General features: G+C 41.5%; 1 protein-coding gene across 2 annotated transcripts in view; it reads right to left on the reverse strand.

Moving 5' to 3' along the window:
* The window catches only part of LOC137800268 (vitamin D3 receptor A), a 63,404-nt gene extending 38,073 nt beyond the window's left edge, over positions 1-25,331 (reverse strand). For both annotated transcript variants that reach the window (XM_068597391.1, XM_068597392.1), the window contains exons 1-2: positions 25,236-25,331; positions 23,988-24,159 (exon numbers count right to left, since the gene is read on the reverse strand). The gene's annotated coding sequence lies outside the window, so the exon portion shown is untranslated. The remainder of the gene's footprint in view (positions 1-23,987; positions 24,160-25,235) is intronic.
* Positions 25,332-27,473: the final 2,142 nt, after the last annotated feature.

Below are 27,473 nucleotides of genomic sequence, written 5' to 3' on the forward strand. Positions count from 1 at the left end.
ACCTGATAATCGGGGTCAGCAAAGGGCAAACTCCACAAATATAGCACTGACACAAGGAAAGAGGGAAAACAAGAGTTTAAGGACGAGGAATGGGGGGCGGGGCAAGTTGAAGATGCAAATGCAATCAAAAGGAAATAAAGACAAAGAGGGTCTGAAAGGCAGGAAGGAAAGGAAACAAGAACAGGAGAGAGTAAAATAAGTACAACAAATATGGCAAAAGGAAGTTAAGGATTCTCCGAACTTCAACCTGCATAATAATCTCAGTACAAATGTTCCACTTCCTAAGTCATGCCATTCAGATTAAGGGAATGTAATACACATTTTAAAAAGGTTGTAGGAGCTCAATTTTTTTTCGACCACATAACGCAATTCATTTTTCAAGGATGTCACATAAGTGTGAGACGTTTAACACAATGTCTCAATTCAGAAGCTTAGACGCTGTCCTTTTGATGTGTCATCTACCAACAGACAATTTTATTTCTTTTGCTGCATGTTGGCAATACCACACCCCACCTATTGAAGCCAGTTCATAATGACTCTATTCTTTACCAGAATTTAAAATAATCAGAAGCACAGCTCGGTCAACATGATATAATTATTATGGTATTATATGATAGAGCAATCAACATTTTAAGTATTGTGTGTGTGTGTGTGTGTGTGTGTGTGTGTGTGTGTGTGTGTGTGTGTGTGTGTGTGTGTGTGTGTGTGTGTGTGTGTGTGTGTAGTCTTTTTGTTAAAGTCCTGTGGAGAAAAAAATATTTGTAAATTAAATGTAGTTGCATATCACTCATACCAGGGTTCCATATCAGTAGATTATATGATTTAAAGCAATAAGAGTGACATTAAATAGGTACAAAATGAAAAACTATCTTTTGTGAAAAATCTGCAGTTTTATAAAAAGGGTTAGGTTCTATATGCCAACGCGTGATGTGATGACAACTGACATGACACGCAAGTCAGTAGAAACTTAAGGCTGTTGCTTTTTTGAGGAAATGTAATGCACTATACACTATTACATTATACATAAATGTGGCTTCTGAAGGAGCGAGAGTGAGACGGCATGAGCGATTTAAAGTTTCATTAAAGAAACTGGCACATGAAAAGCTGTATGTATGTATGTATGTATATATGTATATATATATATATATATATATATATATATATATATAGTAGAAAAATAAGGATATCATACTACTGTTCGACTATTTGTATTTCTTCTCGCAGACAATCACTGGAAGCGTTTTTATTGAGACATGTGACTGACCTCTCAACGCAGCAGCTAAAAACAAACAGACAGGACTTCTCTTCTGCACGTGGCTCTGAACATGGGGGCGTTTAAACCAGCGCCTAGCAGCTAACGGGGGTGGGGGACGGGGGGGTTAATGCATGATGGATGTCAAGCGAAGGACACCATTGGTATCGCTAACACTTGTCCTGGTATTGGCTCACAGAGCCCCTACCTTTCACAGATATACCACTACGGCATGGCAAAAATTCACCCGCCTCTGCTGATCAAACTTGCGGCAAAGTCCAAAAAGCGAGTCACCCTCTGCCAAAAAAAAAAGAAAAGGCAACCGGCCAAAACTAACTAACATAATAGCAGAGTGAAATGTAAGGAGCTTAATGCGGTCAAACAGAACTCAGAAAGAACTTTCCTCTCACTTTTACCGGCAATGACAACAACTTCATTTTTATTTTTTAAGCATCCGAAGCAAACTCATCAGCAAATAGTTTCCTTATGGTCGCATCAAAGGATTAGCTGAGGTTTGTGTGGCATTCCAAAAATATGTGAAATGGTACTTTGTTGCTCTGCTGAGATAAAGGCACACAGCATCTCCTCCCAGAGGAATCTTCTGCCGTTCATTTTCTTTCACAAACTAAAATAAGAAAATGAAAAGGTTAACGTGTGCTCAATTATAGAAAACGCTACATTGTAGACGCGACAGCACCGCGAAGCCAAAACGTTGTCTTGATAACCCACAATTAAAATATGCTTAAAATAAAAAACATGGTTAGATATCTTCAGTGACGATATTTATTAAAAACGGTAATAATGAACATAACTTTAAAAAAAAAAAGAACACCGTAAAACAGTGTTCCCTGATGCGACGGTAATTTTCTGTGGTTGGATTGAATGGTTGAATATCCTTTAAGAACTACGAGCTGGAGTTCCTAAAGGGGATTCAACCATTCAATCCAACCACAGAAGCCCTACGCTGATCTTTATTGAGCATTATTTGCACGCTTTGGTTTCCATTTTGTATTAGGACTTACTAGAAGGATGCCTATTATTTTCCATTTGGTAACTGGCCTTTGGAAGGAAATCCAACACTGTTCTCCACCACGTTGCAAGCTTAGTGGAGGCCATTTGTGTACGGGGGGAACAGTAACAGCCAAAAGGAACAGGATAAGCCTGCCTGGTATGCAACTCTAATTCTTAGCTGCCTTTATACTCCCAAGAGGCATAAAGGTGAATTCCTTTGTGTATCATTTCCACGTGTCAGCGGGGAGCAGGCAGCGGTTTGAGGAGACCCGCACAAAGCGCCATCAAACTCTACGCAATACTCATCCTAAAAAAAAACAAAAAGCATGTTCATTTACAAACCAAAACATGCTTTCTGTGTATTCCTCTCTTCAGATTGCAGTTTCCTGTCATTCTAGGCTTTGACACACTGGCCACTCTCCTCCCCCAGTGCACTGCTGCCAGCACCTTTTGTCGGACAGGTAATAATAGTTATAATAGCAATATTAGCCATGTATCAGTCTATCTTGTACCGCAGTATCATGAGGGGGAACTCCTCCCAGCTCGTCTAGACTGCCAAGTATGCAGGTGTAAATCAATACACTCCCACCCCTTCTCATCCACCACCACCACCAATACCACCACACACAGTTCACTGGAATCTGAAGTTTATTTAGCAGCATGCTCTCTGCAGCGTTGACAACAGTAAAACAAAGAAAAACAAACAAATGGATAACACGGGAAAGAGAAACAGAGAAACCTGGGCTATCAGACGTCTCATAAAAGCCAGGTGATGGTGATAAAGGGCCCCGGTCCAGGATATAACTCACTGAAGTGATGGATCTTGAGTCTGCACTTGAAAACAGGCTCTTTCACATTCCCTGATGTGGCCCGACACGCCATTACAAGAAGGCGAGGCGCTCTAAAGGAGAAGGGCCCTGCGTTTCGTGAAGCTCAAGGGCCTCTTGTTGAGGGAGAAGAGTTAAAAATCCAGCAGCTCATCAACATCATCGTATCCATTGAAACTGCTGAATTAAACCAGATTTTTGTTGCCAGTATTAGAATGAGTTTTGTTGTTGAAGGATTAAACAATCACGTGCACAAATAAATACTGACATGAACATCAAGAAAAACTTAAAGGGGAATGTCGGACAATGGATTCTTTAAGTGGGATGCAGGACACAGAGTTTAGGTGTTATGGTGCAGTTCAGTACACGGATGTTTTACTTCTTCATCCAGCAGTTTTTTCGCTCTCTTTCACATTTTAGCTACTCTTTGTGGCTGTGTGGCCTTGCATTTAGCGTCACAAAAGGGCTCGATGCCTGCTAATCCAAGCACGGTGTCACAGCTCGGCTCGTGGACACCTAAAAAATCTGTACTCAATTACTTTTTACAATGTAATTGTCTCAGTGCATGCTGAGTCAGAAAGGAGGACACAGTAAATGCAACACAGGGCTAATTAAAAGTTCACACCTCACAAAAGTTAAAAGCCACGGTACAGGACTCCAACTTCTTCAAACAAGATGAAAAATAAGTAATTTGAGACTACATCCGGATCGAAAACCAATAAACAGATCAAAGAAAACAATGTTGTCCTTTAAGAACTATGTGAAGTGAGCCGTGAGAATAAAGCGACGACTTGGATGACCAGACGAGTGGAATAAATAAAAGATGTGATTGAATGTCGCCAAATCAAACTTTTATCAACCTCTATATCCTCAGCTTACAGGTACTGAAGTATGATGTAATAGAAGCTGTTTTGGCACGTGCGTGTGTGTGTGTGTGTGCGCAAAGAACACAGAATCAGCTGGCAATGGTAACTCGCCAAAGCAAATCCCATTCGTTCCGTAGAAAATGATTGACTTGTTAAAAGGTGGATTGTACAAATACACATTAGAGAAAGTAATTCATGATGTCATGTTTAGTTCTTTAGATGTGAGGGCTGAGCCTGGGAAATCCAAAACAATCTGCTAACAGAAACGTAGTATAACAAATACAAATATATATATATATATATATATTTTTTTAAAGGATGAATGCCACCCTCTACAATGGCTTCCACTGTGCGAGGGCCGCCACACAATCTCCAGACCAGTCGTGGCGGGAAAGAAGTTACAGTGCAGCAGGCCGGGGCGGAGATCAGCCGCTGTGATAAAAAAGGGAGAAACTCTCACAGGCAGATTAACAGAGTGCAAATGGCCCCTTGAAGAGAGATCCTTCAGATCCAAAACACAAGACATAAGCTTCCATTCAGACGCATATTATCCAATTCAATTCCATCCCATCTGTCCTCCGATTCAGTTTAATACATTCTGCCACTAATCTAATACTACTCGATTCTTTCTGATTTACTGTGGGAGATGTATTAAAAAGAAAAAAGGGGGAAAAAAGGAAGAGGTTTCAAGGCTGGCATATTCGATGCCACAGTTTGTCAATCAAGCACCCTAAATGAAATATTTTCGTCTCCCGTGAGATTGTACTCTTCTCTTTTCTAGTGTTACCCCGTATGGATGGGCAAAGAAAAGAGGAGGAAATGGGCCCCAAGAGACAGGAGAAACCGGTATGTGAAAGTTGAAAAAAAGTTAAAAAGTCGGGACCAAAATTTACGGCATTCCTCCTCTCCAACAGTCACAACATTATGAACATGTTTTATGGAGTCTTGTGTCCTGAAACTTAACGATTTGAAAAACAACGTTCTCTTTTGAACACGGACCGCTCAGCTGCACTTAAAATAAAAACAAAACTCATTGGTGTTATCGTTACCATTCAAAGTTATTGTACAAATCAGGTGCACATCATAAAATACAAAATAGCAAACCTTAAGTTAGAATTACACCTCTCGCCTGGACTGACTGTGTGCGTGTGTGCCGGCCGTGCTTCATGGAGGTCCCCCTACTCTCTGCAGTAGCACCTGTTGGGGCCGGGAAACTGGGCCCTTATCGGTACAGGGATTTTGATGACCTGAGTGTGCGTTTTGAAACCCGAGCGGCAATGTGCCGGTTTGAGCTGGGGAGGGGGGTCGTTTCCTTCAATTTGGCCTCCTGAGCGGCGCATGCTGCTAATGCAATGACTCAACGGCTCTGTAGTGGTGCCGGCTTATCACCAGTATTGTATACACTCACGGCAGGCTCGGCATGAATGGATGCAAAACTGAAACCGATGAGGTTGACCATAGCGTTTCCACTGCATGCTACCTTTGATGATCAGCTGAGATCAAGAGTTCACACACACACATCCATACACACCCATAAACACACACAACTTTGCTTGTTAAGTACTGCAAGTACAATAAAACCTCCGCAGGTAAAAAACAAAAGCTCTGTTTTCATCGGGAGTGTTTGTAGAAAATAGGATATTTATACATGTTCAGCAAATGAACACCACTGTTTGAAGTATCAAACACGGTCGGCAGAAGTGGAAAGCGAGCGTTGGGCTGGAAAACAAACAGCGGCCTGTTAGAAAAAAACAAACAAACACTGAAGCATTGCAACAACTGCAAACATTTGAATGTAACTGACCAAAGAGTTTCATCTATTGCCAAGTGATTTCACAACACACGTTAAAAGATTAAAAAAACAAAAAATAGGAGAAGAGTGTTACGTCGGGACATGTCCATGCAAAAGATTACCCACAGTCTGTGCGCCCGTTATAAAATGACACTAAATGTGAAAACAGAAAAAAAAGACTCTTTCCACCTACTACCTGGCATCCATTTATGAGCAAAAATAACAGGGCTCGGTGGAAAACAACAGTGTCTGACAGAAAATGACTCATCTCACCGCTCCATCTCTCGCTCTCTCCCTTATTCTAGTTACCAGCTCCGGCACATCCTGTACATAACAACATAGCTTAACTTAAATGAGAACATAGGCACGGGCTCGGTGCGTTGCGCAACACGCTCACCCCTCCGTTCCAAGAACCGATGGGGAAGGCAAACAAAAAAAAGGAATAAATAAATAAAAAGGGCAGCGATGTTTAACATCATTTCCACATATTAGTCATAAGGGTTGGATTTGTAGACTATACAGAGTTCGCCTCCTGGCGTCAATAATCGAACTGCGAGGAAAAGCCGTCACTCAGAGGAGCCCATTGAAGGCCAGCCTGCTGCTATTTAAGATCAACCACATTGTGGACTGCAAAGAGGATTAATGCTGAGAATAAACAGAAGTCTTAAAAGAATTATGACAAATGGAGGCTCCGGCTGCTACTTTTTTTTCCTCCCGTTTTCTTTGTTGTTTTTTTTACATAGCTCGGCTGGCAAAGCTCAAATCCTAACACCAAGCTACAGTGAATTTCACAGTTTTAGTGAGATATGATCTCTCACAAGCAGCCACACTTATTTCCCCATTTGTTTTCACATGCGACAGAACCAGGAAACTGATTTTGGTTAGTATAGGACATCCGAACTCTGTTGCTCACACTCGTACATGTGGAGTCATGGTGGCGAAACTGCCTGGGAAAATGCACCATTTCTCTGGGGATTAAAAATTAGACCACCAGAATTCAGAATTTTTGAGTACTAAATAATAAAAGAATAACACATGTATCAAAAACAGTCAAGGCACTGAGCTACTGATCATATATTATCATTGGGCCAGTGTTATACAGACTAGAGCATAAGGAATGCGATAAACAGTTTTATATTTCATAAAATGTCCGTCTCCTCTTCCTCTCCAGAACACTCTGAGACGCTTGTTTTCTTTGATCCACCGCTTAGATTAGAGGGGTTCCTGCAGATTGCAAACAGCGGGACATCGCTGAATTAGAGTGTGTGCGTGTGTGTGTGTTTACAAGCGCATGTATGTGTAAGAGGCCCCTGTAGAGAAAGCTGCTGAGTGACATGTTTCAGTCTTTGCTGGTTTGATAACTCCTACTTTGTCCTCGTTAGTACCCTTGCTTGTTGCGCAACTTTTTTTAAATGCCTGTTTTGGAAGGTTTAAAGGGGGGAAAATTAAAATAAAAAAAGCTGTTAAAGTAGTGGAGAAACTGGCCTGCTGGGTGACACTGACTTGTAGACGCAAAGTTTTTCATTCACAGTCTAATTGATCACCCAAAACATCAAAGTAGTAACAGAGTCTTTTTGCATAAAACACATAATTTAAATGATTAGGAAATAAATGATTTCATTAGGATTTAAATACTGTAAAATGCTTTAATAAAAATATGCTTTAATAAAAAAAAGAAATCTTGGTAATATAAGCTGCTTTGGAGCTAGTGTTAAAAAGTTAAATGAGTCATAATTCGCTATCTAATATATTGAAGTGTAAATTGCAGTCAAATCTCTCATCGATAATGTAAAGCTTGAAAGCACCATAATACTGTAAATTATCCCACTAATAAAAGGAATATCATATCTTATTTTGAGTCAATGCATCCTCCATTGACGTTAGCCGTAGCAGCGCGATAAGCCGGACTGTGCTGTCGCTGCGATGACTCCGCAGCATGCTGGGAATGAGTTACAACATAAGTGTCTGCTTAAGTTAATCGTTCCAAATGTTTTCTGGAGTTTTGGGCCGACGGTTGTGACAAAGTTGTCGGCGACCACGATACATCTAGTTTCAAGTAATGATTTTCTGTTTATGAGAAGCCTCATTACAAGGAGCCGAATTAAGTGAATTTCTTATGACCTTCAAATGACAATAATTCCTTCAATTTGAAAAAACTATTGTCTTGTCTGCCTCTGCTATTGTGGAGAGGTTTCTTGACATCTGTGGTACACACATCAAACAGGGAGAAGGGAGGGGGGGGAGGTGGAGCAGAGAGGGGAAATTGGGGCAGAACCGACAATAACACACCCTTAAAGTCATTTAAACGCCTCACCAGCAGAACATTATTATTATCGGAACACAAACACGCAGTCGCAAGAACAAGCAACGGTGAAAAACAAGACTGACTGGTGAATAGAGCCTGTGGTGAGGCCGTAAAGTATGCGACTGTCAAACGGGACGGCTGTTTTTTTAATTTTATTTACCGGGCGGCCTGAATCACCACATGTGAAAGCAGAATCGCATTCTGAGTGGCAGCTTGAACCCTGCGGCGACCGGCAGCGCTGTAAATAAGTGGGTTGAGGAAGGGAATCACGCACAGCGAAGTGAGCAGAAGTTTTGGTCGCCCAACTTCTGCAAAAGTCCTGAATTTGTCCGTGTAACCCTGAGATCTGTGTTTTCACCAGCCAGGCTCAAGGACGGACGGACACACGGACCCACGCACAGGCCCACACACACACACACACACACACACACACACACACACTTTGTGGCCGTTGTTTGTTGCTTAGTTGTTTTTCCTTCCGTGTAAACTAGCTCACGTCCTCGGAAAACATAACCACTCTTGGTTTCGGAGGCCGCGAATACGCACACATTAACCCAAAACGCATACACACAGGAATTATGTTCAAAGGAACAAAACTGCCTGTCGTCCTAGGGGCTGATCACACCACGCGACTTTTAAAAGCGCAGCTGCTTCAAGAACGCGCTTTAGCAAAACAGCCCGGTGTGCCAACCGCGCGATAAAACTTAAATTTACAAAATTGATTCAAGCAGACGTCTACAGCTAGCGTAATGACAATTTTCACGGGCCGCCACTGATCTACACACACACACACACACTATTGCCTTCAAACTGTATTACAAAAGTAAACAAATAATTGTGTGAATAAAAAGTCAAAATTAGCAATGAAGAACACTTTCCTCCAAAAATAAATGAATAAAATAAAAATAAAACGTAATAATACGATGTGATGTTGAATTTAAAAATGAAAGCAGACTAAGATGTCATATACAAGCAACGCTCTCTTAAACAGTTATTTTATAGAGAAAAAATAATAAACATATATAATGTAAATGGCTGCATAGCCTAGCCCGAGGTAGGTCACTTTTCCTCACTAGCTAAAGTCAGCAGTTTAAGACTAAGAGGTTTGAGTGATTTAGGAAGCAGTTTACAATTCACACGAGCGCAAGACTTTTGGCTGAGCGGTGGTGGGCACGGAGAGGCGCTTAGTGTGCATCACCAGGCGTCTGCTAATTGCGTTGGACTATATACACAAAGGTGTATCGCTGCCACGAGTCTTGGTGTTAATGACTCGCGCCCCCTAAGAATATTAACTATTAAGGGTTTTCAGTGGCCTGGAATCGAGAGATCCAGGTCACTGTATGAGATACACACACACACACATAACTGAGATGACTGTAGAGGAAATGCACATGAAGTACACATACTATAAAAGCAGATGAGGGACAGCACAGACAGCGAGCAGGGCATTGACATATGTAATGCCTATTGACTCACAAAACTAAAAGTACTAAAGCTTTAATTTAAAGACAAGTGTGTAGAGGGGGGTTAAAATCAGCTACATGGTATTCATGAAATGACAGCGTTATGCAACAGAAGCTAAAGCCAGTCAAAGCTGCCAGCAGGGCGCCTGAGTGGAAAACAAATGTGAGGCTGAGTCAGATTTGGAATCTTCAAAAAAGAAAAAAAGGAATCCCTTAAAAATTAAGTTCTCTTCATTTCTGATCAGAGGGAAAAGAAAAAAGTAAAATTATATTATGCTACACACAACTGAAAAAAGGATCATCTGCACTGCTCCCCACTCCTCTCCAGGATAGTAGAGTGGTGTGTTGTGTTCCCGTTTCTGCATACTTTCCTTTCATACCAAACCCACACACAAAACCGTAAGTCCAGAACAGCCTGACCTTCGCATCAGTCCAGTGACTAGTGACATAAATTACACACGTCTGACCTTGCCGCTTACTTTGAGAGCGCTACTTTTTAAATTTTACAGAACTCTGGGAAATACCATTTTTCTTAACCTCTAATCATAATTGCATTCCTCGTTTCGCCATCGACTCAGACGTCAGCACAACAGAACAGCTGTTGCGAAGCAGCATGACAGGGGAAATATAACTAATTCATCTGCACATGTTAAATGATTAAACATAAGCTTACACAACACATCCTTTTTTGTTTTACATTTAACTGCACAGACGACCATCTTTGGAGATAATATCAAAAACTTACTTGAGGACATTACAAGGGTCAACCGGAAGCCCCACAATATGATATCATCATTCAAGTCACGATATTATAGATACACAACACGATAATCAATACACGTTCAACTCACTCCAGTCCATTTCTAAACAGGCCTTTAGCAAATTAACTATAATATTCATCACCGTCCCCTACATCTATCTATAGGGGTGATTTGCATAAAAACACAACACAAATTATGAGAAAATAAAAGATTATACTTTTATTTATTCATCCGTAGCCATTGCTGACCAAAGTACTGAAACAAAAGTGTTGAGTTGAACCATCGAGACCTCCAAGAAGTATATGAACATGGTGGATGGGTTTTCAGGGAAAAATGGTACATTTTGTGTATATTTTATGACAAAAAATAACAGCACTGAAATTAAATATTCACAATACAATGAACTAGAAAAGCCAGTAATAAAAGTGGTCAATCGATTTATATCAGTCGACAAGCTTCTTAAAAAGGCAGAAAATAGGAAAGAGGCCACTTCACGGTTACACCTTGTGTCAAATTGTAGACTGTCTGATCACAAAACTGTCATTTTTTCCAAAATCTTCTCGGACAAATGTTGTTCCCATCGCTTGCCTCACTCCGGTTCAAACAATTTCCTTCCCTGGCTAAGGTGAATTAAAATACCTCACCTCCCTGCTGCCCCTGGCTCCCAGCCAGCTGAGGGGCCTCTCGGCTCGATATGATGGCGGCTGAAAGCCTCTATCTTGCCCTGACTGAGTATCACTGGGTGTCTGCCCGAAGGATCTCTGGGCTTTTTTCTGGTGCATTACATTAGAAAAATAAAGGAACGTATAATATTCTATGTATAATACCTCCTCTCAGAAATCTACTGGGTATCTTAGCCCCGTTTGATGCGTCTGCAGGCTGCTTTTCACCCAGTGAAAAACATGCTGTTGTACCGAGGTCAGGCGACCTAACTTGACCGGTGAAAAACATTCCACAGTTTGGCCACAATAGAAAAAAAAGGAAAGTCATTGGCTGTTTTTGCTGCGTGTTGGAGTATCATTGTCCAGCTGCATTGTCATACAATGCAGAACTATGCATAATTAAAAAAAGGGACAGAAGTACTACACTACTGACCCAATATGATGCTCTCCCTCAAACAATGTCAATGCTCTTTAGTCTTTAGCAATTCAATACCAACGAGCTAAAGCAAAAAAACTATGAAAGCCGTATCATTGTCTTACTGCTTAACACACTCAAATATATATTCTCTCTGTCAATAGGTCTGGATTCAATTAAAAAGAACAAAGACAACAATACACTGATCGCACCAAAAAGTACAAACTATTAATTAAAAGAATACTGGACCACGGTGTGTCTACTATGTTTGATATTCTTGTGGGGCACAGTGCTCGTGTGTTTTCTGTGGCTCAAGTTACTTATTTCAGTGACCCACCTGGCAGCCAGACGTCTGACACCGGTGATATTTAACCACGGAGCTATAATGCACAGCTTTTGCGTGCCATACATCCAAGAGGCGGAGAAGTGGGAGGATAGATGGAGGGAGAAAATCTGAGACGGAGAGAAACCAATGATAGAGGGAAGTGGCTGGAGTTGATTGGAGGCGAGCCATGGAGTGAAACTGTAGATAGTGTGGAGAACACAGTGTGGTTACTGTGAAACAGCTGTGTCAGCTTTCAGCTTACACACTGGACACCATCACACACTCGCACAGCATGGATGAGGTCAAACACACACACACACACACACACACACACACGCATTTTCTGTGATACAAAAGGTTATAGACATGGCTTATGCACGTATGCTCTCACTGTAGCATAGCAGCCAGATCCAAGCATGGGACCATCTCACACACTCCCACAGCCATAAAGGTCGACATAGACAGCGACTTCCAGGTCTGGAAAGTGCCTTAAACATGCGTTCTTGCCAATGGCAGGCAGGGGGTGACTCCACTGGTTAAAAAAAAAAGAAAGTCTATTGTATAGCAGGCTCCGGGGAAATGACTACTTCTCACTTGATTTATTCCCTCAGTAAACATTGTCAACATGAGTTTATGGTCTCAATCTCTAGTTTCAAGTCGTCTTCAATACAGAATCATGTTCATTTAGTAAATTATGATCCCGTTTAGAGTAGAATAGACAATAAAATGTGCTCTAGGGCGTGGCAACCTAGTGATTGTCAGGGTGCTACCAGTGTTGTCCAGTCTGGGAGTTGTCCTTGTTTTTGTCCCTTTCCCAGTGTTTTTTTTCAGTTCATGAAAGTTAATTGGAACATTTTTGGTCAGCTACAAAATGTGTTATTCGGTGTTCATTTGTACTTTGCTCCACCCTCTTGTGTCACTTCTGGTTGCCAAAATACAAGACAACAACATTGACTTATCGTACAGTCTGCGTCATTCACATACACTTCCATCTAAGTGCAGCGCCCCCACACACTCACAGGAAACCGTCAAGTCAAGACATGCTCCTATATAACTGCAAAATAGATTAATCCATATCGGACTAAATACTCCCGTACAAACAAAGGATTAATGACCGGACAAGTGAAAGTGAGCATGTTGTGAGAACCAGCCCAGTAAAATAGGCCATCTGTGCTGCTCGGGTCTAATTTTGGAAAGGCCGGGAGTGAGTTGAATCAACTGGTGTCAAAACTCCCGATTACCCGCAAAGATGAGCGAGTCTGTCCAACAGAGACATGACCTGACCCAAATACTCGGTGGAAGGAGGTAGCACTATGTTACAATTATTGACATGATTAAGTGGCTCAGCTAACTCTTGTTGCTCTCTCTCACACACACACACACACACACACACACAAACACCAGTTTACATTTGTCCTTTGCCATACTTCCTAGATACTATTCTTGCGGTCACCTCTCTGCTTTCAGTGAAATTGTGACAAGAGCAAGAAAGCCATTTTCCCTCCTTTTTTTTCCTTCTTTTTTTTTTTTAATGAGCACGGAGAAAACGCCTTCGTAGAAATTGTACTGCCTTGCGGCCCGAGCAGTAGACCAGTAATACCAGTCTTGTAGCCAAAGATTCCATGATAGCAGGGCCTGTGGTCTCACCTGTTGGGCCCCTGGGTGCGGGTACAAAATACAATAAACTCTTGCTCTCTGGGATGGAAGCCATGTTGATAAAGATGAAAATCTCTCTTTTTTTTGCGTGGGCCAGGAGAGGATCGGTGCTTATGGCGGCGGTCTGTGCCAGCTGCAACTAATAAGTAATTCTGCACGGTGACAGTTAATTTCCTTTCGATGTGGAGTCACATGGCCAAACGTAAAAGCATTTTAAAAGAGTTTTAGCTGATGAGCTTTCTTTTATCTTACCCGTTCTTTTAGCATTTGAACAATACGGTTCATTACTCATGATATGTCCATGTTGGATTTCTAAAAAAAAAATTTTTTTTTTAATTAAAAAAAAAAAACGCACGTTTTCAAACCACTTAAAATGATTTTAAAACTCATTCTGGGGAAAATGCAATATATTGTATTGTTTGGCTTGATTATAATAATGTAATTTATTCCATGAGATTATTAATTGGAGCTATGAAAACAGCAGTCAGCCACTCAAACAAACAGCAATTCACAACTACCAGGACACAACAACAACAGTCTGACTCCACTGACATCCAAAATGTTAAACACACACACGCACACACACACACGCCTAGACTTCTGGTCCTTCTAGTTGCGTCATTTCACCATAATTCCGTCAGAAGCATATGGCAGTGTACAGGGTGCATGTGGAGTGTGTTGGAGAGACTACGTACGAGTGTGTGTGGCAGTGTGTGTGTTCTCCTTCTCTTGGGGCACCAGCAAGACACGATCAGTGTAGCGCTAAAACAAATCTGAGCCAAGCAGTTCCCAGCTCCTGCCAAAAGCAAATAGTCTTAAACGCTACATAATACTCAGCAGAAGTAAAAAAAAAAAAAACATAACAAGGGCAAAAAAAACAGCGGGGAGGGGGGGTAGAGAAAGTGAATAATAAGCGTAAAATGCTGGCGGTGGAGGACAGGAAGAAGGGCAAATGGAGGAAATGAGGCAGAGACAGAATGTAGATCGAGACAGAGCTTTGGTTTAAAAAAGGCAAATAAGACTTTACTGCTGCCAGGAATTAGATTTAAGACCAATTTAGTAACTAAAAAAAAAAATTTAAAAAAAAAAAAGAGCAAAAGCTGGGTCGCATTGCTGGGTGGCCGTTAGGATTTCAAGAATGCAAACAAAACTTCCTTTGACCACCTGAGGTGAAGTAATAAAGATGACCTCAACAGAGGAAAATAAGACCAACGTGGCCACATGTGGTCCAATCTCATCTTTTTTTTCCTGGATAGTCAGTCTAATTTCATGCAATTCCCAAAAAATATTCATGCCACAAATTGTATTATATTTCCATCAAGACTGTCCTAAAAAATTTTAAATCTTCTGAATATCTTAAAAATACTTGCCGTTATAAGCTACAATACACCTAATTATCTTTTTGCGTGACTTTACAATATAATCAATGTTACAGGGTTTAACGTCACCTTGACTGTGGATTTAAATGAATACGGGGGAGATTACGGAGCTTAACCTTTATGCAACACTGCTGCACATGCCACAGTTTGTACAGACTGTGTTCTGCACAGAAACAATCCCACCATAGAATATGAATCCAAGCATGACTGGGCTTATTTTCCGGCATTTTCTTGTTGTACCGTTCCAGTGGGTACATCCCAAGTCTCGAAATTGTCGTTTACCTCATTGAGGAGCGAGGAGGGATGAGGAGTCACGATCAAGGAGCCCCGAGCTGCAGGCTTCCAGGAAGTGTTTTAACGCTCGACATGCCCACTAACTGTTCATCAGTCGTTTGATTGGACACTGCAGCTGAGCTGACTCATTGCTGAAGTTTCATACCAGACTTTTTTTTTGACAAGGCAGTGTATGCTCATTTTAGGTCTGAACAACAAAAGGACCACAAACAACGTTCTTCATTTATAAATAGATTTGATCTGTTTACCTCAATAACTTGTAGTATGTATGTAATTAAACTCAGAAAGAGCTGGAGAGGAAACACTTTTTACAACATGTATTAAAGAGAAACCATAATTGTATTGTGTTGTTTTTTTTACAATGATGTCACAAAACATACTGACGTAAATAATTAATAAATAAGACGATGCTGCGTATAAGCAGGACACTGAACACAGTATACAAACACTCAATGCAGTTTGTTAAACAGGCAACACTACAGAGAAACAGTGACAGTGATGACTTTATTAATATATGTAGTAGTTTACCACCATTTATTTAACTGAAAACATACCATCATTTTTATCAATTTTTAAAGTGGATTTTTATTAGAATGTTTGCTAAAAACGGACCGGACCAGAAAACAACTCCGTTACACTGATCACGTTTAAAGACACATACTCCTTCAGCTTTTAAAGCGACTGACAGCAGAGAAGAAGAGAGGGAATACCGAGGTTCAAAAGGGACCTATTGATCAATTGTGCATTTGTAATAATGGTCTCAAAAGGTAATTCCTCCGAGAATAGTAAAAATACGTAAAAGCACAAATAAAGACATGAAAACAGAATCTTCTCCTAATTCAATAGATTGGCAAAGGAGACAAAGAGGATGAAAGGAACCAGGTTTCAGGAAGCCTTTCAGAGACGTTAGTAATTCTGTCGAGACCTGACTGGAATTATAAATCCAGAACCAGACAAAGTCATCAAGTACAGCTTCAATACGGTACATGACGAAACTATAAACAAACAGGTGAAGGAAAAAAGGTGAAAACAGGCCTACAGACTTACCTTCCTTTGTCACATCCTCACCCATTTTAGAGACAGTTTGGAGTTTTTAAAAGTGAAGAAAAAGGGAGGACATATACACACACAGTCCAAGTACTGGCTTTGTGCCAAAGAGGGAGAGAGTAAGAGGGAAAGTGTTATTGCTCTCGGCCAAAACATGCTCCGTCCTGTTGGCTTCGGCCTGCCGATCTGCATTTACACGGTACCCACAGTGTGCTAGTACACGTGTCAAATGCATACAAGCAGGAAGGGGGTGGGGGGGTAAAAGACGGTGCATGAGGCCTAATAAATATTTATGCCTTTGGTAATAAAGGATATTAGCTTTAACTGCACTTAAAAGCATGTGCATGCTGCGTGTCCACAGCATTTTAGAATGACGAACTGTACCACAAACAGAACGGGGATGGGCGGAGCCTGCTCTGGGGGGCCTGTTGGGTAACAACCAATCGCCCTCTGTGGGCTTGTCTCTCCTTCTCTGTGCTCCAGTAGGGCCAGGAAGGAAGAAATGAGGAATGGAGGGGAAGCTCACTAAAAGCCCCCTTACGCTGGGCCTCCACAGACAGACGCAGAAAGAGGAGGATTTTACTCGTGTTTTAGCTTTCCTCCTCAGATGCCAATTCCGACTGAAATGTTGCCGCCCCTTTTCTCTTTTTCTTTGGTGAATAACATAAAATGATGACAGTCTCAAGACGTAGTTATTACTGTCGCCATTATTTTTAAACTTCGAGAGAGAGAGAGAGAGACACACACACACACACACACACACACACACACACACATCTCCCCCCCACCCAACAATTGTAGCTACGGACAGGCATCATTACATTTTATCGAGACTGGCGCTCTCATCGATTCTGCTTATCGGTCCGGTTCCTCCATCGATACCGTGACTATTATTTCTGGAGATTCATGTCCTGCTTTGGCCTAATGTTTTTGATAAACTGCTGGCGTTATCTCTCTCACTCGTCAGTGTTTCATTGCACGTGACAATGAGAGTTACAAGCATCTAAAACATATCCGCCCTTCATCCTCTTTCTCTCCGGCACGGTTCGCGTCTCACTATACAGAGTCAGTCGGTGTGTGTGTGTGTGTGTGTGTGTGTGTCTCTGAGTAAAACACGATTCTGCAAAGACACGGAGATAGAGCGAGAAGGATTGCAATCGTTGAGCTCTCTCTGACACTACTAAAAATACTGATTGCAGTACTGTTAACTAGTCTTTTTTTTTTACCCATTTAGAACTAGTTAGGACCTAGTTTTCGGAGGGGCATCCGTAGCTGTAGGAAGGTGTACTAAATAAAAACAATCACATGACAAGTTAACCAACCACTCCTCCTTGACTTATGTAAAGTCTATAGGAGCTTTTACAGTGAAACCAGCTGCATGGCTGCTGCTGGGAACGAGGTACATGAGAGCCTGCGAGATCCAAGCAGAACCGTCGCCGGGTCGGTCGCATGTAGTTATTTGACACATTGTTAAAAATATCAGACTGGTGCAGCTCGACTTCATAATCACAAAAATATGTTCTTCTTGCAACTCCAAGAAATTCACACAGGCCGTGATTCTCACACTGGGCCGGCGGTTTAGAAACGAGGACAGTTTGTCACTCTTCTTTAAAATACCAGCACTGTTGCAAGCCTACGGGATCCCTCTCCCCCATTTCTCTCTCGTTTAAAGCGCGGCTGCACTAATGAGCCAGAGCTTTTTAGCGTGGCAGTAAAACACGTCCGAGTTAACTCTCACATCAGTCTAATTAAAAAAAGGCCTCTCTTTAAAATCTATGGAAACACAGAAGGCAGCGGCGGTTACGACAGTCTTCTGGCCGCTGAAGGAAATGTCTTCAGCGTGGAGCTTGGTAGCCCGATTCCACTTAAACCAAAGTCGATAAACGAGCTGCGCATTTTGTTCAGACACGCGAACATGCTTGGGTTACTTCTTCCTTGCCTGCATTTCTGCAACATAGGAAATTGTTTCTGATAGTGAAGTTTTACGGTTTTTTTTACACCCATGACTGTATCATTGTATGTCGTTTTCACCAAAATGCCTCATTGCGCTGGGAGACAAAAAGGTGGCCGACAGCATTCCTGACTTTTAACGGGAGCTTTTTGAGAACGACCCTGGCTACATTTAGTTTTACAAACTGCAGCGAATACGTTGCTGGTGGACGGTTTTTTTCTGCCAATATAAATAACCAAAGAAATTGTACTTCAGCTTCGTCAGCGTCCAAACCGTAAAATATGACACAAATAAGTGTGATTTGTGTGGGACATGTGGTGGCAGGCGAAACAGGCAACGTGCGGCTTGTTTTGCTCACAGCCATCACAAAGTGCTACAATACATGAAAGAGATTTTATTTTTTTAAATAAGCCTGATTTCAGAACTTGCCATTCATTTCTGTCACCTGAGTCCAGATCTGCCGAGACAGACTGATGGAGACTCTCGTCTCTTGTTAAGCATTTAAGCCGTTCTCTGGCCACGTTAAGCCCCATGAGTAGGAATGGGTACCGTTTGGGTTTTTTCCGATACCGGTGCTAAACCGATACTGGTGCCTCAAGCGATACTTTTTTATTGCCAAGGCCATTTTCTTTTTCAAATTGAACAATATATTAACTGTTTAAAGTATTCTATGAATATAAATACATACAAAACACTTCAAACTACAGCTATAAACTTTTGAACTTCAAACTATGAACAATATATATTTATTTTAGAAAAGAACGGATCAGCATCAGGTGGCCTGATAGGGAGCGTTTGCAACAGAACGCCACTCAGAAACGGTTGGATTCTACAAACGGCTGCTTTACTGGACAACACGTCATCATTTACTGGACTGCTTTGTTCCAACAAGCATAGGACTGCAAAAGCTCCTGCACTCATATCGTCTCCCCAGCGATCGCACCACTGCGTGTGCGCGCTAGTAGCCCCGCCCCCTTGCGCCCCGCTGCATGCAGCAACATGAGAGGGAGCGGAGCAGTGACTGCGCTCTGATCCGCGCTATTTTAATATTAAATAATAAAGTATCGATACTAAAAATATGCTAAATCATATCGTTTTTAAACGCACGGGTACCGCACTACCCTTTTTACCCTGCACTTTGTCTCGAGTTGGCCCAACTGGGCAACATGGATGTCAACGAACATCGTATGAGAGGCCGACGCTTTGTATCGGTGCCCTGGGGGCTAGCTCTGTCACAATAGCAAACACACAAAAGACTTACAGATGATTTAAAGTGGAGATCAATATTTCCCTATCCCCGTCTGAAACATATTGTTAAAAGCCATAGAGCATCTGCTGCATGTCCAAGGCTCAAGCAGCCCGGAGGCAAGCGTGATGCCGCGTTGGGCAAGTGAATCTAACAGGTTGAAGAATAAAGAATGAATGAAACACTTTGTTTCTTCCAGAGCTCATGATGGTAGGAGCTAATGTGTGATCCATCTTTTTTCCCTCTGATCGCTGCTGAGAGCTGCACATGAGCAATACCGATGGGGCAAAAAGGTCCACGTATAAGACTAATAATACGCTTGTGAGGCCAAGTGCAAGCGAGCATTTAGATTTTCGAGTAAAGACATTCACCAAACCCAAAGATTAAACAAGACAATTGACCTTGGTCTTATATAGATAAACAAACCATTTAGTATAGGGGAAAGTACATTTCTGACCCATTTGTCCAACCAAAAAATAATTATTATAAGATTTTCAAAAAAGGGAATACATTTTTGCCCTCCAACACAAGCAGTGTTTGTATTGTGCTGGGCTACTACAACATGCTGCATGAACCCTGATCGTTATGGTCTATGCCAGGAGTCACTAACAGACCACATGTATCCAGACCTGGACCCAAAACGATAAATAATTGAGAATTATAAAATGTAGACGGAATGCTTCTATTTTCACTGGCGCAGCCTTTTCGGCACTCGTTCAGCGGTCCAGGAAACACACCGACCAATTACACGCGGTGTAAATCACATCGCGTGACTCTGCTCTGCCAATCAAATATGTGTTTTCTGACAAGCTTCCAGATGCAAGTGACATTTTAACACACACTCACACACACACACACGAGAAGTTATTTCACCACAGCCTTTAACTAAGTACAATTCAGTTAAAAGCTTTCAGTTATGTAAATTGCTGTAAATTAAACCTTTATTTTACTTGAAATGAGAACATTTATTTATATTTTAGAGTATGTATTATTTAAAATGAATCCAGTTCAATTTGAAAACTGACGATAAATATTGTTGCGATATTTTTCCATGTAACTTTCTTTATTTAATTAGTTGTTGGCGTTAATACAACTGCCCTACTTCAATATTTATGGGACTAAATCAGAGTGAGAGTTTGACATTATATTCTGGACCATTGCATGAGGAAATTCTCCCCAAATGGGCTTTGTTGAACGTTAATTGAAGAGCCTTGGTCGATGCCATTGTTCACCATGTTTCACTCAGATGTCCAACCCTGAGAACGAGCAATTCTACTTTTAAAAGATAGCCGCTATTGACATCCGTCTCACCGAGCCTCTCGGGAAAGGAGGGAGCGCTGTAGGAATAACCAAATAATAATTTAACAAAGGAATAACACCTTCCATGGAGTGCGCCAAAGCAGCTTTTCATCGCTGATTTATTCTTCACAATGGGGATTCAACCTTTTGGACTAGCTCATAAAAACATTATAGATCTTGCCACCGTGAACATCTGGTGTCTAGTAGGTCTTTACTAGGTGAGGAGGGATGCGTTTTTTGTTTGAAAAAAGAAAAACTGGTTAGCGTTGTACGGACGCCATGGTTTAAACGGACAATGGAGAAAATTCAAGAGAGAAAACAACAACAACAACAACAAGAGCACTGAGCTATTTGCGTGACGGGAGAACGCAGAGGTGCAGAGCAGAAACACTGCGTGTAACAAAAAGATGGAAGTGTGAGTTTATTGCTATCATCACGCGACTTCATTTCCATCTCCTGTTATGTACAGATGCATCATTCTCCAGGTTCATACTACATTCACGGCACATCAATAAAGCAGGATCTCAAATAGAGTTGTAAAGATGATACATGTTAATAAGAAATGTAGTTTTAAAAACTCACGGCTGGTGTTATTTTTTCATTTAGCTGGTAACGCTAAAGCAGAATGAATGGACATTACAATGGAGACATCCCTCCACATTACCAGTTGCTTTAAAACATCCTTAAGCTAAGCCTGTGACAAGGGATTGTGACGAGGGATCATCTAAATCTGACGGCAGTGCAGATTAAACGGGAATCTGTATCCAAATATTTGTCTGAACTTTGGAACCCCCTCAAAGAACAACAAGCCCTTGACTCAGTCACCAAATGCTGTTTCACGTTGTTGACAGACGAAAGTGTCGCTCATCTGCTCATTTGAGTCACCTACTGAACTCTGGAGGCTTCATAAGTCCTGCACCTGATGCATTCAATAAATTAAAAAAACACAGTATTATGAGCCAACAAGGAAAACTATAATGAGTCGGTAGGATGAGTAATATCACAACTTCAACTGTACTGTGAGGAAGAAAAAAAAACATGTCATACTATTTACGTCATGGTAACTCTCCCTTCAATATATTCAACACACGGTTCATGATGCAAATCAGTGAGCAGATTTGTGGTTGTATTGGATTGCCATGTGATTTATTCATCTTTTGGCATCATTATTAATAGGAACTGAGATTGTTCCAGGTACCAGTCAAGAACACATTTGCGTTCCTCGCCCCATTAACAAATTCTCAGTTGGTTCAATTCTCCTGTTTGAACTCTAATTGCCAATTGATTTGGTCTTTTGCGATAGTAAACAGTTTTTGTTGTCGTTTTTGGGGATAACGCTTGGTTGAACAAAACAAGCCATTTTTAAAAAGACCAAACAAATAACATATTAGTGGAATTCCCCAGATTAATCCATCGTAAAAAAGAATATTGTTAGTTGCAGCTCTTTTAGTCTCCTTTCTGAAACATTCTTATTGCTCCGGCTTTCACAACAACAATCTATAGCAAATTAAAGTCTCCTCTCGTGTGTATGACAACCCATTCTGCTGTGAAACCCTGCTCCCTAAAATCACCTTAAGTACCTAGCATGACATAATCTGTCTAACGATTGTGTTGCAGTGAGATGTCCGGCTCAAAACATGTTTAAAAAGCAAATAAGCAGCACCAACTTTAAACTCTGTGAACTGAACAAAGTCTCTGGAAAACTTGGAACTTGTTGCATCAAAAAGTGTGCAGAGTCAGACCTATGGGTACAATGTTTGTGCGTGCGTGTGCGTGCACACAAGCATTCCATATTGCCTGGAACTAGCTTATGTTTCAAAATAGTGTGCAGCACCTTGAGGCCCCCGTGCATCTGTTCTTATTTTACAACCTGCCTGTAACTCAGCGGAGTACGAACCTCCTGAGCACAATGTGCTCCACTAAGCACCTCATTACAGAAAAAGACCCTTTGTACACCACTGAGGTAACCGGTGGGTGGGAGGGAACCTTCGGATAAGGGAATCGCTGTGACAATGCGAAAGAGCGATTGTCTTTTTCATGGCTTGAAAAGAAACAGAAGAAGAAGAAGAAGAAAGAAAAAAAAAGCAGACTGGCTTATTTTCAGATTCATAAAGCCATGATAAACCGCGGAGCGACTTTGGCGGTTTCAGAGCATGAAGCACGCCTCTCGAGCTGGCGACATGGAGCGGGTGGCCTCACTAGGGACAAGACTCTTGGAGACACACGGTTTTGGTCCGACGGCCGTAGGAGGCAAGCGGTCAGCGGCTCGAGTTATTATTGCAGGGTGAGTTTACTCACATTGGAGGAGCAGCAGCAGCCCAGTGAAACTACAACAAGCCAAAAACAAGCAAACAAATAGTGCAACAGAACCACAATGTGGCAAACATTTTCCTCAAACAAAAGATTGACTTGTTGAGTCGCAAGTACAGAAGATGTATTGCCTTTAAATCATATATTAAAACGCTACAATTTTTCTTCTTTTTTTTTAAAAGAGACTGGAACAGTTCCTGTATTTCCTGATCAGCACTACAAACAGCAGTGTAGCTTTAGTATTTTTGTTTTTTTACATGATATGCAAAAACAATTTTTTTTAAAGTCCTAATAGAAAAACAAAACGTATCATTACACACAAAAGTGTAATTGATGTTCTGTTTAATTTCTATTCCGCCGAGGGAACCACCCTTAGCCTGCAGAGTGGAAACACTCACAGAAAGCCATCATGGCCCGTACTTAAATAGAACACTACCATTTCAATAAAACAAGTCAAAAAAATACAAAAACTTACTTTATTTTTAGAACATTCCACAAGTTAAGTTAACCATAAGAGCAATCAAACTGAACACAATTCCTATTTGTCTTTTCATACAAACACTGGGTGTTGTACTGTTGACAATCACTTGCACACATATAGGACTCAATCACAAAATAAAATCAAACAGAAGAAGGTGGGGAGGGGAGAGGGGGGGGGGGATTTGCGCACTGGCCCTGGTGCTGCAGCAGGCAGACAGGTCGCCATATACACACGTGGAATGTGGAGGGAAGCTCCCGCCTGCAACAACAACAGAAGCAGCAGCGCACACAACCTCAGCCGGGACGCTGCGCTACTGCGGACCGGCTGGGAGGCGACGTGGGGCCGCAGTGTGAAGGGATCGGTGTGGCCTCAGCCAACGGAAAGCGCGGCGTGGCGAGGAAACAAAGAAGAAGCTGCGCGGGTATTTACTTGTCGTATTATTATTTGTATTTTGCCCATAGGCTGCGGCTAAGCTCGTAACATTACAACCCCCCCCCCCCCCCCCCTCTCGACGCACGCGCACACACACACACACACACACACACACACACACACACACACACACACACACACACACACACACACACACACACACACACACACACACACACACACACACACACACACACTCCACTGCTCACTTACCAGATGTGGCATATCAACCTTCACTTCGTCCAGCAGCAGAGGGGGGCCCCAGCTATTGGAGCCAGGTCGCCAGTTTTTCCGAGCCAGTAGAGTTGAAGGTAGCTTTTCTTTTTCTTTTTTTTATAAACAATTTCCCCCACGATGGAAAACTTTTCCTCCGTATAAAACAAAACTGTCAACAGAGAAGGAAGGAGGAGTGATTAGGCAGGGCTATCTAACGGTCAGTCAAGGAGGAGGAGGGAGGGAGGGGTCACGTTAGAGCCTCGATGACGACGTCCCTTTATTTATCGCAGGGACACAGTTGTTGCGCCAAAAAAAACGTCATTCAATAAATCTGGGCAATTATTGCCTCGCGTAATCTCGAGGTCAACACTTTGTGAAGAGCAGGACTTCAGACCTTTTGCGAAACATGTCGGCGCTTCTGGGACATTCGGCACGCACGCCACACGTGACGCCACCCCATTCCCCAAACACACACAACTTCGAAGTTGTGTGTGTGTGTGTGTGTGTGTGTGTGTGTGTGTGTGTGTGTGTGTGTGTGTGTGTGTGTGTGTGTGTGTGTGTGTTTGGATGGGGGGGGGGGGGGGTTGCTCCAGCTTGCTCGGTACCCTACCTGCGCGTGCCACTCCGTTAGGAAAACGTGGCACTATAAGCAGAGCCATTATTTAAACGAGTTTCGCTCGCGGGCATAAGAGAGGTTACATCGGAGCGTGAATCGAAATACGGGTTTAGGATCCGTGAAAAAGCATGCTTACTAGTTCAGTACAGTGACCAACATGCACGCCCATGTTCAATTGACACATTTTTTAGATTTTTTTTTTTTGTTTCGCCGTCCTCCTTTATCCTCTCCGCACGAGCGTCCAGAACGTTAACTCGCCTCGGACACTGGCTAGCAAAAAGCGGTAACGGATAGAATTGCCTCGCGGGTAGTTGTGTGAAACGGCCTCACGACGATGACATGGACAGGATACGAGTAGGCTCGCCGCACGCACCCCTCGGTGTCGGTCGGCGTCATGTCAAAATATTGCAGCCCGCTGGCTGGACGGCGGCAACAACAACAACGGCTAACGCTGCGTTCACGGCAACCCACTTCACTTGCCTTGAAAAGCGCGTGTGCCACTCGGCCTGAAAGCACTTCTCGGCGGAGCGGAACGAGAAGGAGCAAAAACTACGCTGCCGTCCGGCTGCGTCGCCTTTTGCCGCGCGTAATGCCTCCCGAAGGTAGAGGAAAAGTGCGAAATAACTTACATTAGTCCACGCGAAGGGCAACGCGAGCAGACACTCTGTTAGTCCAGTTTTTTTAGATCTGTATCAACATAGACGGGCAGCACTTCTCCATCGTCCCGCCCCCCTACGGTTTAACAGTCAGGCATATCTATACATATATATATAATCCCCCCACTGTCCAATCACAGCTCTTCACTCTGGAGTGGTGTCTGCGCCCATTGGCCAGCACGCGCGTCAGTCTCGATCTGGGTCTACAGCTGTCTCCTTACCATATAGGGGTGTGTCGTGACGTCGAACTGCTTGATCAGTAGTAAACAATTACTTGAAAAAAGAATAGTTAATGAAACAATTTAAGTACATCGTCGTTACATATGAGAATGACAGTAACAACACTATGCATTTTTGGGACGTTCAGGGCGTTTGCTTGTCTGCATGGAGGCTGGAGAGATGGTGAGCAATTACAGATAAATATATATCTATATATATATGTATATATAGATATATATACATATATATATAGATATATAGATATATTTACATATATCTATATAGATATATAGAGATATATAGAGATATAGATAGATATAGATATATAGATATAGATATATCTGTAATTGCTCACCATCTATATATAGATATAGATATATTAAATAATGGTTCTGCTTATAGTGCCATATATATATATTTATATATATATTTATGTATATATATATATATATAAATATATATATATATATATATATATATATATATATATATATATATATATATATATATATATATATATATACTGTGTGTGTGTGTGAACATTTGTACATGCTGAATTTTGAGTATTGCATGTACTTTGTAACTCCACATTTCTCATCATAAATAATTTATGATGGACCTATACATAATATATGAAAGTTTCAGCATCCTCTTCTCTCTCTTTCTGATCTCTCTGTCCTGGAAGCGGGTGATAACTGATAGTGTACACATACCAAGTAGTTAAAAGCATGTAAACTAACCCACTAACCTCTATGGTCTGTGTCCATCGTGTGTGGATGGAGAGGAGAGAGGCCCGTTTGACGTCTTGATGGAAGAGTTCAGGGGGGATGATAGGGCCCTGTGGTCTCCAATGTCCCCCCGGGGATGTTTTATTATAGCACTTCAATCACCACATTACTCGCTCTGTAATTAGGAGGGATTCTCTCCTTAAATCCACAGAAGAAGTTGGACTGTGGCGTCTGTTCTTTATCGAGTGCATGCCAACCGGACATAAAGCCATTTAGTGTTACATGGATGCAACCTATGACCATACAATATGACCCATGTTGACGACGCTCCAGCTGGTAATCCATAATTTACCATGTGTTTCATGCAATGTTGCAAGTGAGACGGACAACCTTAGACTTGAAGCTTTATTATTGGTGCTGTGGATCAGGGTATTTTAAAGCTTGTTTTCTGTGCTGTGTAAAAGAGAAACTTTTAAAATGCCATCCACGTGATATATGCCATGTTCCCATGTGAGTGGTGGTGATACCCTTTGCTCACTTCTCTTTATATACATGTCATTTACATTGTATATACTTAACTTTTTTTTCATTACTATTATTGTTATTGTATGTATTGTATATTTTTCATAATTTGTATTTGTAATGTCTCCTTAAATGCTGCCGTTACAAACAAACTTCTCCCTGGGTATCAATAAAAGATCTGTCTATCCATCTATCTAGCTATCTTCTCCAACTGTATGGGCCGGATGCATTCAACATGGATGGAGTTTGATGTAGTTACAGTTACGTCTACACAATTATCACAGTTGGTTTCATGGGACGTCTACTTTTGGAAACAAGTGTAATCTTGCTGCAATGTAAACACACGTGTTTTCAAATGCTGTGTGTTGCGAGATTAGATCAGACTAGACTGTTATACTATTCTGGGCTGCTCTCTCTCTCTCTCTCTCTCTCTCTCTCTCTCTCTCTCTCTCTCTCTCTCTCTCTCTCTCTCTCTCTATATATATATATATATATATATATATATATATATATATATATATATATATATATATATAAATACATACGGTAATGTATATACACAGATTACAATACATTACATATTTATGCACTATACATTTTGTTTTATACTGTACATTATTCTGTTATACATTATGATATTATACTGGTCTATACTCTGCTATACAGTAAATTATACTCATACAGTACAGTTGGTTCCATGCTATATGAATGTATAACTCTACTACACAATACCACTATTTAC

Source organism: Clinocottus analis, unplaced genomic scaffold, assembly GCF_023055335.1.
Source record: "Clinocottus analis isolate CAN_PGR_092001 unplaced genomic scaffold, fCliAna1.0.p SCAF_4, whole genome shotgun sequence".
Lineage (NCBI taxonomy): Eukaryota > Metazoa > Chordata > Actinopteri > Perciformes > Cottidae > Clinocottus > Clinocottus analis.